Consider the following 15,853-nt stretch of genomic DNA (forward strand, 5'->3'; position numbering starts at 1 on the left):
AGCAGGCAGGGCCTACCAGAACTCTAGCTCCTACTGCTGACCCATCCATTACTCCCCAGTGTGAAAACTGCCACTCTTGCAGCGCCTTCTCTGTGAGGTTTGGGTCATGAATCCAACACTTGGGACAAGATGAAGCTCCTAAGCCTGCTGCCCTCCTTCAGGCCTGCCTGCCTCTGCACATTCTGATGCTTCAGACCCAAAGCTCACCCTGGGTGCCTTTTCCTCCTATTTTCTCAGTTTAGTTCCAGACCCCTTTTCAAATATACTTTCATGTAAAAGGAACACTTACCATCTCAAGCTTGGAAAACATAAAGAATTATGGACAAGAGCACCTGTGATTCATGATTTTGATTTATTTTTGCAAGACATTTTCTTTGTGGATATATTTAGTAGTCACAACTGTAAGTAGTTTGTATATAAATGTGTGTTTGAATTTGATTGTTTAGTCCTTATCCTGGTAGTATCTTTCGTTTCTTTCTTTTCTTCTATTTAACGTAAGGCTACAATTTTTTAAAATGTAATTTTGACAATATCTCTAGTTCTTTTGGAATGAAATTTCAGGTTGGAAATGCTGGCACCCTAGATCTTTTTAGGCTCTTAGTGTATCTGTAGCAAGGCTGCTATCCAGGAAGGATGTAGAAATTGACAAACTTCCCAGAGGATCATGAATATTTACATCTCAATAACCTCCCTGTAAGTCACAGAGTTTTGCTTGGCCCTCCATCGTTTAATTCAGCTTCTGTATTTCTGTGATCAGGCTGCATGGTTTTCTACATTTCTTAATGATCTGTGTTCCTCCTTCTGTGCACTGTCTTTGAATGTGCTGTCAGTTTTCAGTTGTCCTGTGTAGCCATTCTCAGTGCTTTCAGGGAACACCTGCTCCCTGAGAAGTTCTTCAGACAGGTTTGCTCTGCTGGGGACATCTTAGCACGGCAGGAGCACATTGCTACTGAGAATCTCCATTTGCATTACAACCATTGAGTCTTGTCTCCCTCTAGTGGACAAGGAGCAAAGTGCACCCAGCCAACTGCTGTGCATGGGGTCTGTGTCAGGGATTTAATACTTTATGGATCAACCAGTGAGGATCCCTGCCCAGTGGACTGTAACTGCACATGGCTATTATCAGAGCAGCTTATCAGCATTTCATGTAAAACAAACAGGAACACCAGGCTCTTGGATAAGCCTAGGGAATTTTGTTGAGGTAATATTAAGACCTACTTTGGAAAATGCACACTTGCATAGCTGGAGAATGAAATATTGCTGCCAATTATTTGCTCATAAAAACAAAATCAGATGCTTTTCTTTTACATCAAAAAGTATCATTCTTTGAAAAACCTTATAAAATTACATTTATGGATTCATCTGGCACTTTATCAAATTCTCTAGCAATTACCATAGCACACCTTCGAACAGGAGGACACAAAAAGATAGCCCTACTCAGACTAGAAGGAAGATTCAACCTTTACATTAAACATAGAAACACAAGATAAACCAAAACCAAGAACATTTTTCAACTGTGTCGTACTCTCAGTTTATTTTTCCTTTTTCCTAGTTTGGCTTTTTTAGTTTTGCTATACGTACGTACATACATACAAACATACATACATACATACATACAAACATACATACGTACATACATATATTAGTTAAGTTAATACTATCTCTGAGGTCTCAGGCAAACCAGAGTTGAGGAAATTGGTTTTCTGCTGAACTGGAAGAGGGAGCTCCTCCTGTCTTTGGAAGAGACTGCCGGCTGCAGACCTTAAGACCAGTTCAGCATCTGAGTGTCAGGACGCTCAGGGACTCAAAAACTCTATCTTATCCCCACCTCTTGATTTTGAAATGCTGCAAGCTCTTGCTGTGATCTCTAGCTAGAACCTTCTCTCCCAGTGCAGGGGCAGCCCATGCTCCCCTTTCTCTTTGGACCACACATAGTGTAGCTGACCCTTCTGGTCTCATAAGTGAGCAACTAAAGTGCCCTCAGTGTCCTTCTGAGTCATGCTTTGCTCTGGTTCTGCTATCAGAGCTCATAGGAGCCCCAGGTAACATTTTATTCCCTCTACTAACAGCAGACTGAAGCTGTAATATGCAGCTGTGAAGACCATTGCCATCACCCTCCACAGAGGTTATGTCCTGAGTGGGCCTCTTACTGTGCTAAATGCCCTATGAATTCACACAGCTGAAATTGGTAAGTAATACAGCTCTTTGGTAAGTCACACACCAGTGTTCTCCCAAGAAACATAAACGCTCTTCTTCAAAGAATCCATCAATGTGAAAATGAAGCTTTCCTCACCTGAAAATCTTAGACTCATCATGCAAATTATTGACCCCCTCCCCCGCCATCCTTGCCTCCAGACCAGACTTCAAAAGATCAGTTTCCTCCCCCCCCTTGTTGAGTTGTTGGTCCTACTCACATGTTGCCTCATTTAACTTCAAGGGAGTTGGAGGGCTTCACCTGTAGCAGTGAGCCTCTGAAATGGTCACTCCAAATGCCTGACCTGGTCTAGTTTCACAATTCATTCCTTTGAAATGTGTCTATAATTCAGATTATTCTTAGGTCATTTGACCAAAACAAATAAACAAACAAAACAAAACAAACCAACAACAAAAAGGAGCAATGATGATACAAACTGAGTTAGGCTTTACTGTAAAAACATGGGAGCCATTGCTAGGCTTGTTCAAGAATTCCCACCGCAAAATTACAAACGTATAGTGAAACAGTATTGTTTCTACCGTATTTCAATAAAAACCCATAGGTATTAAGACTGCTCTAAACATTTAGAACTATCAGGTACAAATGTTGAGACAATTAAAATCATTGCTATAACACTGTTAACATTGTTTACAGCATACAAATTTTAGTGGCTGTTAATAGTACTTTTTTTTAAATAGACCAAAAGGGTTTATGGAGACAGAGTGACAACATATTGTTAAGTTGGTTACTTTTAAAAGTAGATGTCTTAATTATGGGAGATATTTTAAATTTACTTCAAAAATATCCAAAAAGAATACAGAAACTCTCTGATGCCTCTAAATTTTTTCCTCTAACAAACAGAAGAGATAAGTCAAGGAGGAGAACTAGAATCCATAACAGAGTAAATACAGCATGGAGCAGGAAAGAGCTGGAAGCCTCAGAGAAAGAGCAGTGTGTGAACTTTGGAGCAAGCCTCTTTAGGCTGCAAGGAGAGGGAGGTCTCTAGGACAAATGGCTGACGGGTGAGAAAAATGGAAGATCTGCCATGCAAAGCTGGGATAGAGAAAGTTGCTGCTCCCATCTCATTCATTCCAGGAAAATTCATTCAGTAGTACTCCTCTCATGAAATTGAACTAACAGAAAGAGAAACTTAATTTTAACACATTAACCCAAGTGTACAATGAATGATATTTTTATAGAGTAAAACAACATATACCCTTTTCTGATCTTCAATGTTCAGAATCACTCAATAGACCAATATTAGGATAATTATTGGATAGTAGATCAGGGTATGGGGCTGGGTAGTGTTCCCCAGACAAGAACAGGAGGCCCTGCTGGTAAAGGGAATCTTCCATTTTGTGCCGAGCTCAGAGGAGTGATCCTGTGTGATCATGGTACAATAAGACCTTAATTAACAGTGCTTCCGCTCATGTTATAATCATTCTGCATGTGCCCATGCATTTGTTTTGCTTTTATTACAAGACAGCATCTTGTTTTAAAAAACTATGTCTACCTTGGTATTCAGGCTGGTATAGATTCCATGCAAGCCACTAAACTTAGCTTGTAATTTTAAAATATAACCCAATATGAATGAATTGTAAGAGGGAGACCATGAGGAAAATATTCAACATCAACCATAAGAATGAATTTAATTTCAGTAAACCATTCATAAAAGTCAGAGTAAAACACAGCTCAAGCAGCCTCTAAGAAAGTCCAGAAGCTTCACCTGGAGAAAAAAAAAGGTTTTTCTAACAATTTATACGAACTGAAAAATGTTGAGCCCCACAGTAAGTAATACAACCAGTAAGGGGTGGGGCGGACTACTTAAAGCAACGTGGCCTCATTCCTGGTAAAGTGGTATTGTGGCTGTTCTGAAAGATTTACTTTTAATCATGTGTTTAAGTGGTTGACTTTCTGTGGATTTGCATAGGTATGAGCAGGACCTGTGGAGGCCTGGGGAGAGCAGTAGATCCTTTGTAGCTAGAGTTATCAGGAGTTGTAAGCCATTTGCCATGGGTGTGAAGAATCAAACTCTAGTCCTCTTCAAGAGCAGGGCTCATTCCTACCTACTGAGAAATCCCTCCAGTCTCTACTTGGTAACTTCTTTTAAGTAACTGGACCCCATTTAAAAAAATTATTGCTTTAAAAATGAGATCTGTGGTACCGAAAATACAATAAATTACTCAATACCAATTATCTTAGGTCTTGTTTTTTTATTTAGAAAAGAGACATCTGGGGCTGGAGACTCAGCAGTTAAGAACACTGACTGCTCTTCCAGAGTTCCAGAGTTCAAATCCCAGCAACCACATGGTGCCTCACAACCATGTGTAATGAGACCTGATGTCCTCTTCTGATGTGTCTGAAGACAGCTACAGTGTATATATACTAAAAATATATACATATATACTAAATATATATACTAAATATATATAATCTTTTTTAAAAAAGAAAAAAAGAAAAGAGATATCTAAGAGAATATATTTAAAAATGGTGGAGAGGGAAATTTGGTTTGAAAGGGAGAAAATAAATTCATTTTCAAGAAGCATTTGACAAAATTCAACACCCCTTCATGATAAAAGTCCTGGAAAGAATTGGAATTCAAGGCCCATACCTAAACATAGTAAAAGCCATATACAGCAAACCAGTTGCTAACATTAAACTAAATGGAGAGAAATTGAAGCAATCCCACTAAAATCAGGGACTAGACAAGGCTGCCCACTCTCTCCCTACTTATTCAATATAGTTCTTGAAGTTCTAGCCAGAGCAATCAGACAACAAAAGGAGGTCAAGGGGATACAGATCGGAAAAGAAGAAGTCAAAATATCACTATCTGCAGATGATATGATAGCATATTTAAGTGATCCCAAAAGTTCCACCAGAGAACTACTAAAGCTGATAAACAACTTCAGCAAAGTGGCTGGGTATAAAATTAACTCAAATAAATCAGTAGCCTTCCTCTACACAAAAGAGAAACAAGCTGAGAAAGAAATTAGGGAAACGACACCCTTCATAATAGACCCAAATAATATAAAGTACCTCGGTGTGACTTTAACCAAGCAAGTAAAAGATCTGTACAATAAGAACTTCAAGACTCTGAAGAAAGAAATTGAAGAAGACCTCAGAAGATGGAAAGATCTCCCATGCTCATGGATTGGCAGGATTAATATAGTAAAAATGGCCATTTTACCAAAAGCGATCTACAGATTCAATGCAATCACCATCAAAATACCAATCCAATTCTTTAAAGAGTTAGACAGAACAATTTGCAAATTCATCTGGAATAACAAAAAACCCAGGATAGCTAAAACTATCCTCAACAATAAAAGGACTTCAGGGGGAATCACTATCCCTGAACTCAAGCAATATTACAGAGCAATAGTGATAAAAACTGCATGGTATTGGTACAGAGACAGACAGATAGACCAATGGAACAGAATTGAAGACCCAGAAATGAACCTACACACCTATGGGCACTTGATTTTTGACAAAGGAGCCAAAACCATCCAATGGAAAAAAGATAGCATTTTCAGCAAATGGTGCTGGTTCAACTGGAGGTCAACATGTAGAAGAATGCAGATCGATCCATGCTTATCACCCTGTACAAAGCTTAAGTCCAAGTGGATCAAGGACCTCCACATCAAACCAGATACACTCAAACTAATAGAAGAAAAACTAGGGAAGCATCTGGAACACATGGGCACTCGAAAAAATTTCCTGAACAAAACACCAATGGCTTATGCTCTAAGATCAAGAATCGACAAATGGGATCTCATAAAACTGCAAAGCTTCTGTAAGGCAAAGGACACTGTGGTTAGGACAAAACGGCAACCAACAGATTGGGAAAAGATCTTTACCAATCCTACAACAGATAGAGGCCTTATATCCAAAATATACAAAGAACTCAAGAAGTTAGACCGCAGGGAGACAAATAACCCTATTAAAAATGGGGTTCAGAGCTAAACAAAGAATTCACAGCTGAGGAATGCCGAATGGCTGAGAAACACCTAAAGAAGTGTTCAACATCTTTAGTCATAAGGGAAATGCAAATCAAAACAACCCTGAGATTTCACCTCACACCAGTGAGAATGGCTAAGATCAAAAACTCAGGTGACAGCAGATGCTGGCGAGAATGCGGAGAAAGAGGAACACTCCTCCATTGTTGGTGGGATTGCAGACTGGTACAACCATTCTGGAAATCAGTCTGGAGGTTCCTCAGAAAATTGGACATTGAACTGCCTGAGGATCCAGCTATACCTCTCTTGGGCATGTACCCAAAAGATGCCCCAACATATAACAAAGACACGTGCTCCACTATGTTCATAGCAGCCTTATTTATAATAGCCAGAAGGTGGAAAGAACCCAGATGCCCTTCAACAGAGGAATGGATACAGAAAATGTGGTACATCTACACAATGGAATATTACTCAGCTATCAAAAACAACGGCTTTATGAAATTCCTAGGCAAATGGTTGGAACTGGAAAATATCATCCTGAGTGAGGTAACCCAATCACAGAAAAACACACATGGTATGCACTCATTGATAAGTGGCTATTAGCCCAAATGCTTGAATTACCCTAGATGCCTAGAACAAATGAAACTCAAGACGGATGATCAAAATGTGAATGCTTCACTCCTTCTTTAAAAGGGGAACAAGAATACCCTTGGCAGGGAATAGAGAGGCAAAGATTAAAACAGACACAGAAGGAACACTCATTCAGAGCCTGCCCCACATGTGGCCCATACATATACAGCCATCCAATTAGACAAGATGGATGAAGCAAAGAAGTGCAGGCTGACAGGAGCCGGATGTAGATCTCTCCTGAGAGACACAGCCAGAATACAGCAAACAAAGAGGCGAATGCCAGCAGCAAACCACTGAACTGAGAATAGGACCCCCGTTGAAGGAATCAGAGAAAGAACTGGAAGAACTTGAAGGGGCTCGAGACCCCATATGTACAACAATGCCAAGCAACCAGAGCTTCCAGGGACTAAGCCACTACCTAAAGACTATACATGGACTGACCGTGGACTCTGACCTCATAGGTAGCAATGAATATCCTAGTAAGAGCACCAGTTGAAGGGGAAGCCCTGGGTCCTGCTAAGACTGAACCCCAGTGAACTAGATTGTTGGGGGGAGGCCGGCAATGGGGGGAGGATAGGGAGGGGAACACCCATAAAGGAGGGGAGGGGAGGGATTAGGGGGATGTTTTCCCGGATACCTGGAAAGGGAATAACACTCGAAATGTATATAAGAAATACTCAAGTCAATAAAAAAAAATTCATTTTCAAGGACTATACCTAAGTTGATGGAATAACAGAATCAATTTAATCACTATTCTATAATTTGAAAAACTGTCAAACTATAGAACTGATTCTCATGAGCCCTTTTAAATCTCTGTTTTGTGCCTTTCATTCCTCCAGCCCAAGTGTCTAATTCATCTGCACCCATCTCTGTTTTACCCTGGGACTGGGGGAGGAGCTCTTTCCTTTATTTTTCCCTTTCTAGCCTGGGTCTGTATACACTTTGCCTCTAGTTTTCCTTTCCAGTCTTCCTGCTTTTGTCCTTTTGCACAGGCTCTCAGGTTTTTCCTTCCCTACTGCCTGTTTCTCATCACCCCCATTCCCTGTCTACCAGTTTACTGCTGCCGCCTGAAAATAGCATCTAGGCAAGAAAGCAAGTCGAATGCCCCTGTGTGATTATACGCTGCTACCACAGAAGCATTAAGGTGAAAAGTTGGGGCTCATGTGCAATCTGTCAAATAAATGCAGACTTGAAATTAAGTTTAGGTACTGTAAACATCAGAGCACAGAGATTTCTAGGTTGATAGCTATCCAGTGCTATCATCAGTTTTAAAAGTATTATTTTACAAGTCTTGAGGGTACCCTTCCCTGTGCTCATAGTAACTCATCCAATTTCTACATAGGAAACTGTTTATTATGAAAGAGAAAGAAACATGACCAAGCTTGCTATTTTCAAAAGCACCATGCCCACTGGTCAGACTTTTGTTAGTATAAGAAACGAAAACACAGATAATTCCCATCTCTCTTCTGGCAGGAATTTTTTACCTTGAAGAAGGGATATTTCTTACACAGTGCTAGTAGAACAGAGCAATGGCATCAGCTATTCCTGAAGCAGATCACAAAGGACACGCTTTCGCACACTTCTTAACAATTTCCACTTGAAGATCTCATTTTGTGTATCTCTTGCAAAGCTAATTACTTCATTAATATGTGTATGGGGGAAGGGGTAAGTATTAAAACTTCTCTGTTTAAGACTAAATATAATAAATGTAAGATTACGCTGCCTAAATTATCTAAATGTGGCAGGACACCATTATATCTGCCTAACTCCAAGATAGGGTCTTTGATCTACCAAATGAAATCTCATGTGCTCAAAAAAGGCAAATTCAAAAAAAGTATGCAAATTAAGAGAGAGAGAGAGAGAGAGAGAGAGAGTAAATGCAGGGTATATCTGAGATTTTAATTGTGTGTGTATTGGAGTGTGTGACTGTGCAGTTTTTCTGGGAGGGTGTGTGTGTTTGTGTGTGTGTGTTTGTGTGTGTGTGTGTGTATGACTATAGGGTATATCTGAGAAAGTTAATTGTGTGTGTTTGAGTGTGTGAGTACAGTTTTTCTGGGAAGGTCTCTGTGTGTGCATCTGTTTTTCTGGAAGGAGTTCGGCAGAGGAGACAAAGGTATAGATTTGATCAATGCATTTCTTAAACATGTATAACATTCTAAAAAAAGAAAACCATCAGAACAAATGGATTCATGATAAAACATGTTGGTTAACAGAACTGTTTAGCAATGATTTTGAATTACTATTTTTTCCAAATTTATTTTTCAAATAAGAAATGGTCTTCTGAGTCCCAGGATATGCTTCCATCCGGGCAGAAATATTTACACAGATTAAGGAGCTTTCAAGGTCATCTTACATACTCGTTTAAGACTTTCTAAAACAATACTGTAGTACCCTGTCTTTATATAATGTTTCCTGAATCAGTGCTGTAGAACCCAATGTCTTTATAGATATACCCTCACACAGTGATGCAGAATTCCTGTCTTTACAGATATTCCCTGAACCAATATGTAGAACACTGTCTTTAAAGACATTCCCTGAATCGATGCTGTAGAAATCCCTATGTCTTTACAGAACAGAGAGTCACATTGACCTGAATAATTCTTTAGAGAAAAACTTTGATCTCCTCTTAAAGAAAGAAGTCATTTGACTCCTGCAGTGGCCAGATTATAAGATAATTAAAAGCCTGCAAACTTTAGTGATGGAATCTTAGTGAACCCATTTAGGTCAACAGCATGGAAAAGTCAGGTATCCATAGTGAAGGGTGGAATAGGGTCAAGTGCCAAGCCTGACTCTGACAGAAGAAGCATTTCAGGGAGCTGTGATCAGCAGGGCGCACTAATCTGCTCACATCCCTCAGGTAGAGAAAGGTGTTCCTAGTAAAGAGATCTTTCAAGAAGAATATGGCACACCAAGTTACACTTGAGAATACTCAAAGCCTGGCACAGTACAGCATAGTTATGACAACGCTTCTTTCTTCAATTTACTCTTTTATGTTATAAGTACACTGTAGCTGTCTTCAGACACACTAGAAGAGGGCATCGGATCCCATTACAGATGGTTGTGAGCCACTGTGTACTTGCTGGGAACTCAGGACCTCTGGAAGAGCAGTCGATGCTCTGAACCACTGAGCCACTTCTCCAGCCCCGTGAGAAGCACAGGTAGAATGGTCAGTTGTGTTCAGAAGGCTTGCTTAGGCAACTCAGAAGGCCCTGTCTAAAAATCAAATGGAAGGGGGATACAAGAGCCAGAGCTGGAGTGAAGTAGAAGAATGCTCAGAAAGAGGCAAGCATATACTGACAGTTCAGACCAGCACTCCCAGGTAAACAGAAAGCTGAGTCAGGACTTCAAGTTCAAATCTGTGTTCAAGTCACTATGGAAACATAACTTAAACATAACTGTTGATACGAATAGTACCTTACGAGCTTCATAAATTAAGGTGAGCTACATAGTTACTATTCTACTTGGAAAATCTTTGTGGAAATTAGAGATGCTTGCCATATATGCATAAAGACCAGAGTTTGATCCCCAGCACCCATGTGAAAGCCATGGTAGCATGGCTCTGTGACAAACAAGATTTTTTTCTGTTCCCCATCAATATCATCTTTTTCAGTTTTCCTCTGTTTAACAGGTACTCCAAATTAAGCATAGTTAAATTAATCTAACAAAGGTTAGATAATAATATCTAATATTAATGAAAACATGACATTTATCTTTCTGGGTCTAGATTATCTCTGTATAATATTTCCAGATCTATCCATTTATTTCCAAATTTCATAATTTTGCTTTTCTTTTCTTTTTTTTTTTCCGGAGCTGGGGACCGAACCCAGGGCCTTGTGCTTTCTAGGCAAGCGCTCTACCACTGAGCTAAATCCCCCAACCCTGCTTTTCCTTATAGCTAATTAAAATTGCACTGTATTTATACATTTTTATTATCCATTCATCAATTGATAGATATGTAGGCATGTACTAGTTATTGTGAATAGAGCAGCTGTGAGCATGGATGCGTTTAAGTCCTATAGTAAGAAACAGAGTCCATTAGATATGCCCAAAAGAGTTATAATTAGGCCACGTGGTAGACCAATTTCTCATTTCTGAGAACACACTGCACTGATTTCCACAGTAACTGCACTCATTTCTACTCCCACCAAAAGTAAACAAAGGTCTCCTATTTGCAACCATCCTTGTCAGCATCTGCTGCCTCTAACTTTCCTTTTCTATATCCATGTACTGGCGTGTCTCTCAGACATCACCAGTGAATGGGGAATGCGGAAACTGACTGGTCAAAGGCCACAGAGTAAGTACGTAAGTGCTAGACAGTGCTCAACCATGAATACATGTGCTCTCCCAAGGCTCAGGGGTCATCATGGAGGAAGAGATGCACAACAGTGTAAGAGCCAGAGTTTGGGAAGGACCAGCGCTAAACTATACCTTCTGGTCCTGATATGACCACTGCACTCTTGAATGCACAACAACAAGCTCTTGCTGCCTGGCGGCACATTCCTTTAATCCCAGAACTCAGGAGGCAGAGGCAGGCAGATACTTGAGTTCTAGGCCAGCCTGGTCTATAGGACAAGTTCTAGGACATCAAGTTCCAGACTGAGAAATCCTGTCACTCATAAAACAATACAATAACCCAAAAACCAAACACAAAACAAAGTGTGGGTGCTTGCAGGAAATTGCACACAAATCAAGCTAGTTAACATTCTATTGTGGTATAGGAAGGGATTCATGAATCCCGACCCCTAAATAAGGAGCTATGGACTCCTGATGGCTTCTGCAGAGTGATAGCTTTTACTTAAGGTTATGGCTCCTGGTAGGTCAACCAAGCTACAGTGGATGGCCTCAGAAGTAAATGGGCAGCACCAACTGAAGTCAGAATGTTACTAATTAAGAAAGGAGGCATGAAGTTCTTAGAAGGAAGGAGGTGGGGGTGTGTCTGGGAGAAGATAAGAGAGAGAACTGGGATTGAATATGCTCAAAATATAATGCATGAAATTCTGAATGAATTAACAAAATATTTTTATAAAATGAAATCACATTACTGAAAAAGATTACTTCAGGAGTTTCTTAATAATGAGTTATTTTCAGTTACATAATACAACTTTTAAACTAAATATGAGGCAAAGGTGCAGTTAACTTAAATAAGTAGAGGCTCAGGGTAAGGGCCAGTAGTTGAACACTTGCCTGGGATGTGCAAGGTCCTGGGTTTAATCCTTAACAATAGAAAAAACTGTATGCAGTCTGAGTAGAACAAACAGTTTGGCAAAGAATAAATCAAGCATTAGGTCAGTAAGATTGCTCTCTAGGCAAAGGTATTGCCATCAAGCCTGATAACCTCAGTTCTATCTTACAACCCAAAGCCTTATTATCTGCCCCGTACATGTGGGGCACAACGCAAGCCAAGGGGGAAAAGAATAAACTAATAGTAAACACTGGTACAGCCCCATTTTTCTTTTTAAAATTATACTTATTTGCACATGCATGTGTGTGTGTGTGTGTGTGTGTGTGTGCGTGTGTGTGTGTGTGTGTACAAGTGCACACACATTTGTATGTGTGTGGGACTACTTTACTTGCCTTATCTGTTCTCTAGCTATTTTCTCTAGTACAATCTTTATTACATTTTCCATCGTTTCCCTCATGACATTAGAAGTACATGTTTTACTGTTTACAAATGTGCCATACAATGTAGATATTTAATAAATACTTGATAAATTAATAAATACTGATAAAGTCCGTACTAAGATTGCATTTAATAGCACTACAGACACTTTAAGTAACAAAGTCCACAGAAAGTTGTCATTTGTGAGTGAAACATAAGAGCAACATAAGGATACGGATCCTGAACTTTCTATAATTCCATTTACTATGGAATTCTGATAGCTTCCAGTAAAAAGGGCAAATGTAAGGGCTGGGCATGTGGGTGTAGGGATCAGGAGCAGTGCAGGAACCGAGAAGGTATATCTTCCTGAGCCTGAACCTTAGCACGCAGGTCCAAAAAGGAAAACAAAGTTCACTTTGCCAAATCATAGATGATCAACCTCAGAACCTCTGGTCTCTAACTTTAAAAATTAAAAGAGAAAGGAGGAGGAAAAAAACAGAAGACAGGAGAAACTCAGAGTTACTGTTATTGGCAGAATACTCTGCTTCCGTTTTCTGTTCTAAACATGTATGACCAAGCATGTGTTGACAACATACAAAGTGGATGAATAGGAACTCATAACAGGAACAGTGAAAGAATCCTCCCACACTGATGTAACCATACTGCCTACGACTATGATTATTCTTCCAGATTCTGGACGGGCACTTTTGGTTACCCTGTTGATAAATGATAAAGACCTGTACTCCCAAGTCATGACGAGTCCCGAGGAGTCCCACCGCCCAGCTAAAGGGCATCAGAGAATAAACGTTAGTGATTTTTTATTGCTTCTTTTAAAACACAATTCTTGCTGTCAGTGTACCAGTTTTTAAGACTTGTTACCTGGATGATTTATACAAATTTTCAAAACATTACCCAATAATCTAAGCTTCCTCTTTCAATGAGTTCTTAAATTCAATTTTACTTGTCAAGTAGTAAGAAAAGAAAACCAGAAGGGGTCAGTATTTTATGTGTGATTGATTTTCTTCTAGGAAATGGATGACATGATACATTACTGCAATAAGATACCTATATTTTTGTGATAAATCATACTCTTCCATTAGCAGTTTCCCAACCCCAAATCATGTAAACTTCTCCTGCACAAATATCAGAACCACTTTCTAAAAAGATGTCATGCTTATCACTTTCAGAATATTTCCCCACTCCATACTCTTCTGAATACACTGACATGTACTTGGAGTGACACAATTCTATCATATAGATGTACAAACACATGGCACATACTGGCAATTACTGGTTCAGAAATGATTTTGAGAAACAACCAGTAAGGTACACTTTAAAATTGAATTATGTTCAATTATTCCTTTAATTCCTGCTCTTCACTCTGATAATCTAAGAATAGCTTGGGGGATGTTTGTGTGGTGGAATTTTGTATACCTTGTATCATCATCCTTGAAAATTCCAACAGAGATTTTCATGTAAGCCAGGGTCCCTTCTCAGTCTGAGGTGAGCTCATGCTCTGGGACCTGACTTCTGCCATCACTGGGCTTTTTATGCTCTTGGCTATCAATGCTAGAAACACTACATTAAATTGTCATGACTACATATAACACTGCACCTATATAATGCATATAGATTTGCTTTCAAAAGATTTTATAAGAGAATATTAGAACTGAAGACAGAGCTTCAGTTGTAAAGGGTTTGCCTAGCATATGCAAGGTTCTGGGTTTGATCTTAGCACCAAAAGATATCTTCACCACATAAAAAACAAAACAAAACAAAAAAACCAAAACAAAACACCAAAAGCCTTGCACATCTACTAATAGTTCCCTTTAGAAATTAAGATAAAAATCTTCCACTAAGTAAAAGATCGCTTTTCATTTATGTACAACATCAAAGAATGGTAATATATGACTGTAGACTATTAACTCTCAAAAGCTAAAATTCTACACCCTATGAATATTGCAAATCTAAGGAATCAGTTTTTAAAGTTCTGGGAAGATCCATGGATAGTTCAAGTATCATCCTCCTGCTTCAGCCCTCTTTATTTATGGAATCCCAGCCTGAGGCACAGGGCAAGTGCACTATCTCCATAGTACAAATGCTTCCTTTTGCCCTAACTGCTCTTTACATATGCAATCAAGGACTTATGCATGGCCAACACTCATCCTGTCCGTTTACTCTCTTGTAAATTGCATAGATCCCACCCCCCCCCCCCAGCCTCCCCTTCTGGCTGCATCTTTGAGAGAGGGCCCTGGAAAGTGAGGTTGAGCAGAGGCAATGGCCGCGCAGGCCCTGGAACTAGAGCAGGAGATTGACCACTGGAGGATGAAGTGCGTGCAGGAAGTGGAGGAAAGGAAGCAGGAACAGGAACTCAAAGCAGCTGCTGATGGGGTCTTAGCTGAAGTAAGGAAAAAGGAATCAGACACCAAAAGAATGGTGGACATTCCGCGCGCGTTGGAGAAATTGAGAAAACTGAGAAAAGAAGCTGCAGCAAGGAAAGGAGTCTGTCCTCCTGCATCAGATGAGACTTTGAGCACCATCTTCAGTGGCTGAGAAAGCTCATTAAAAAGCGCTCTGAACTGTATGAAGCCGAAGAGAGAGCCCTCCGAGTTATGCTAGAAGCAGAACAGGAGGAAGAAAGGAGAAGAAAACTGGAAAAGAAACAGAGAAAAGAGAAAGAGAAACTTCTACTTCGGAAACGTGAAATCGAGTCCAAGTTATTCCGGAATCCAGATGAGTTCCCACTCGCTCACCTCTTGCAGCCGTTCTGGAAGTCGATATTACCTCAGGCTGAGCATTCCTTGCCTGTGCTCATTCAGATAAGGCATGACTGGGATCAGTACCTGGTGCTGTCTTATCATCCTAAAGGCAATTCCATTCCCCAAGGATGGGTCCTTTCTCAGCTCCCCAGAAATGACATCTGGGCAACTCTCATACAGCTGCATTAAGTCCTCCAGGAGTGTGGTCCAGCGGGCAAGCACTGCCCCTCTAGATATTGGAGATGCTGTCATCTCAGCTGTAGTCTTCTGCACAGCTTAAACTCTATGCAACATTGTTGTAGCTGGAAAGCCTGCCTCTTTTGTTCTCTGCCCTGGGCAGGGGTACCTCAGGAGCCAGGAGATTCATAAGATTCTTCCAGAAAGGGCCTAGATGAACTGAGGTTATTAGCATGGGCCGTGGCCCTGGCTCACTAAAATCTGCCTCAGTTTTGGGGGCTTGGTTCATTGTGGCCTGCTCATTTGCTCCAGGTCTGTTGTATGCTGCTGGGTGAGGACAGGCAGCACACTTGGCTACTCCTTGAAGGGGTTCACTGAGTACAGTTAGCAGCTGCTGCTCCTTATCTTCCCACACCAACGGACCGAGTTGTGTTAGTCACTGTTTGGTGCAGTGTAGGAAGCTACTACTGAGGTCGATGGGGCCGTGGCTGCCGGGATCACTGATGGCTAAGAACTGTTGTCCTCTGAAGAGCTTAGAAAA

The 15,853-nt window shown here is 40.3% G+C and overlaps 1 pseudogene; it reads left to right on the forward strand.

Moving 5' to 3' along the window:
- The first annotated feature begins 13,050 nt into the window (after window positions 1-13,050).
- Pdcd7-ps1 (programmed cell death 7, pseudogene 1) lies at window positions 13,051-15,418 on the forward strand (annotated as a pseudogene).
- The last annotated feature ends 435 nt before the right edge of the window (window positions 15,419-15,853 follow it).

The sequence above is a fragment of the Rattus norvegicus genome, chromosome 11 (genome assembly GCF_036323735.1).
Source record: "Rattus norvegicus strain BN/NHsdMcwi chromosome 11, GRCr8, whole genome shotgun sequence".
Lineage (NCBI taxonomy): Eukaryota > Metazoa > Chordata > Mammalia > Rodentia > Muridae > Rattus > Rattus norvegicus.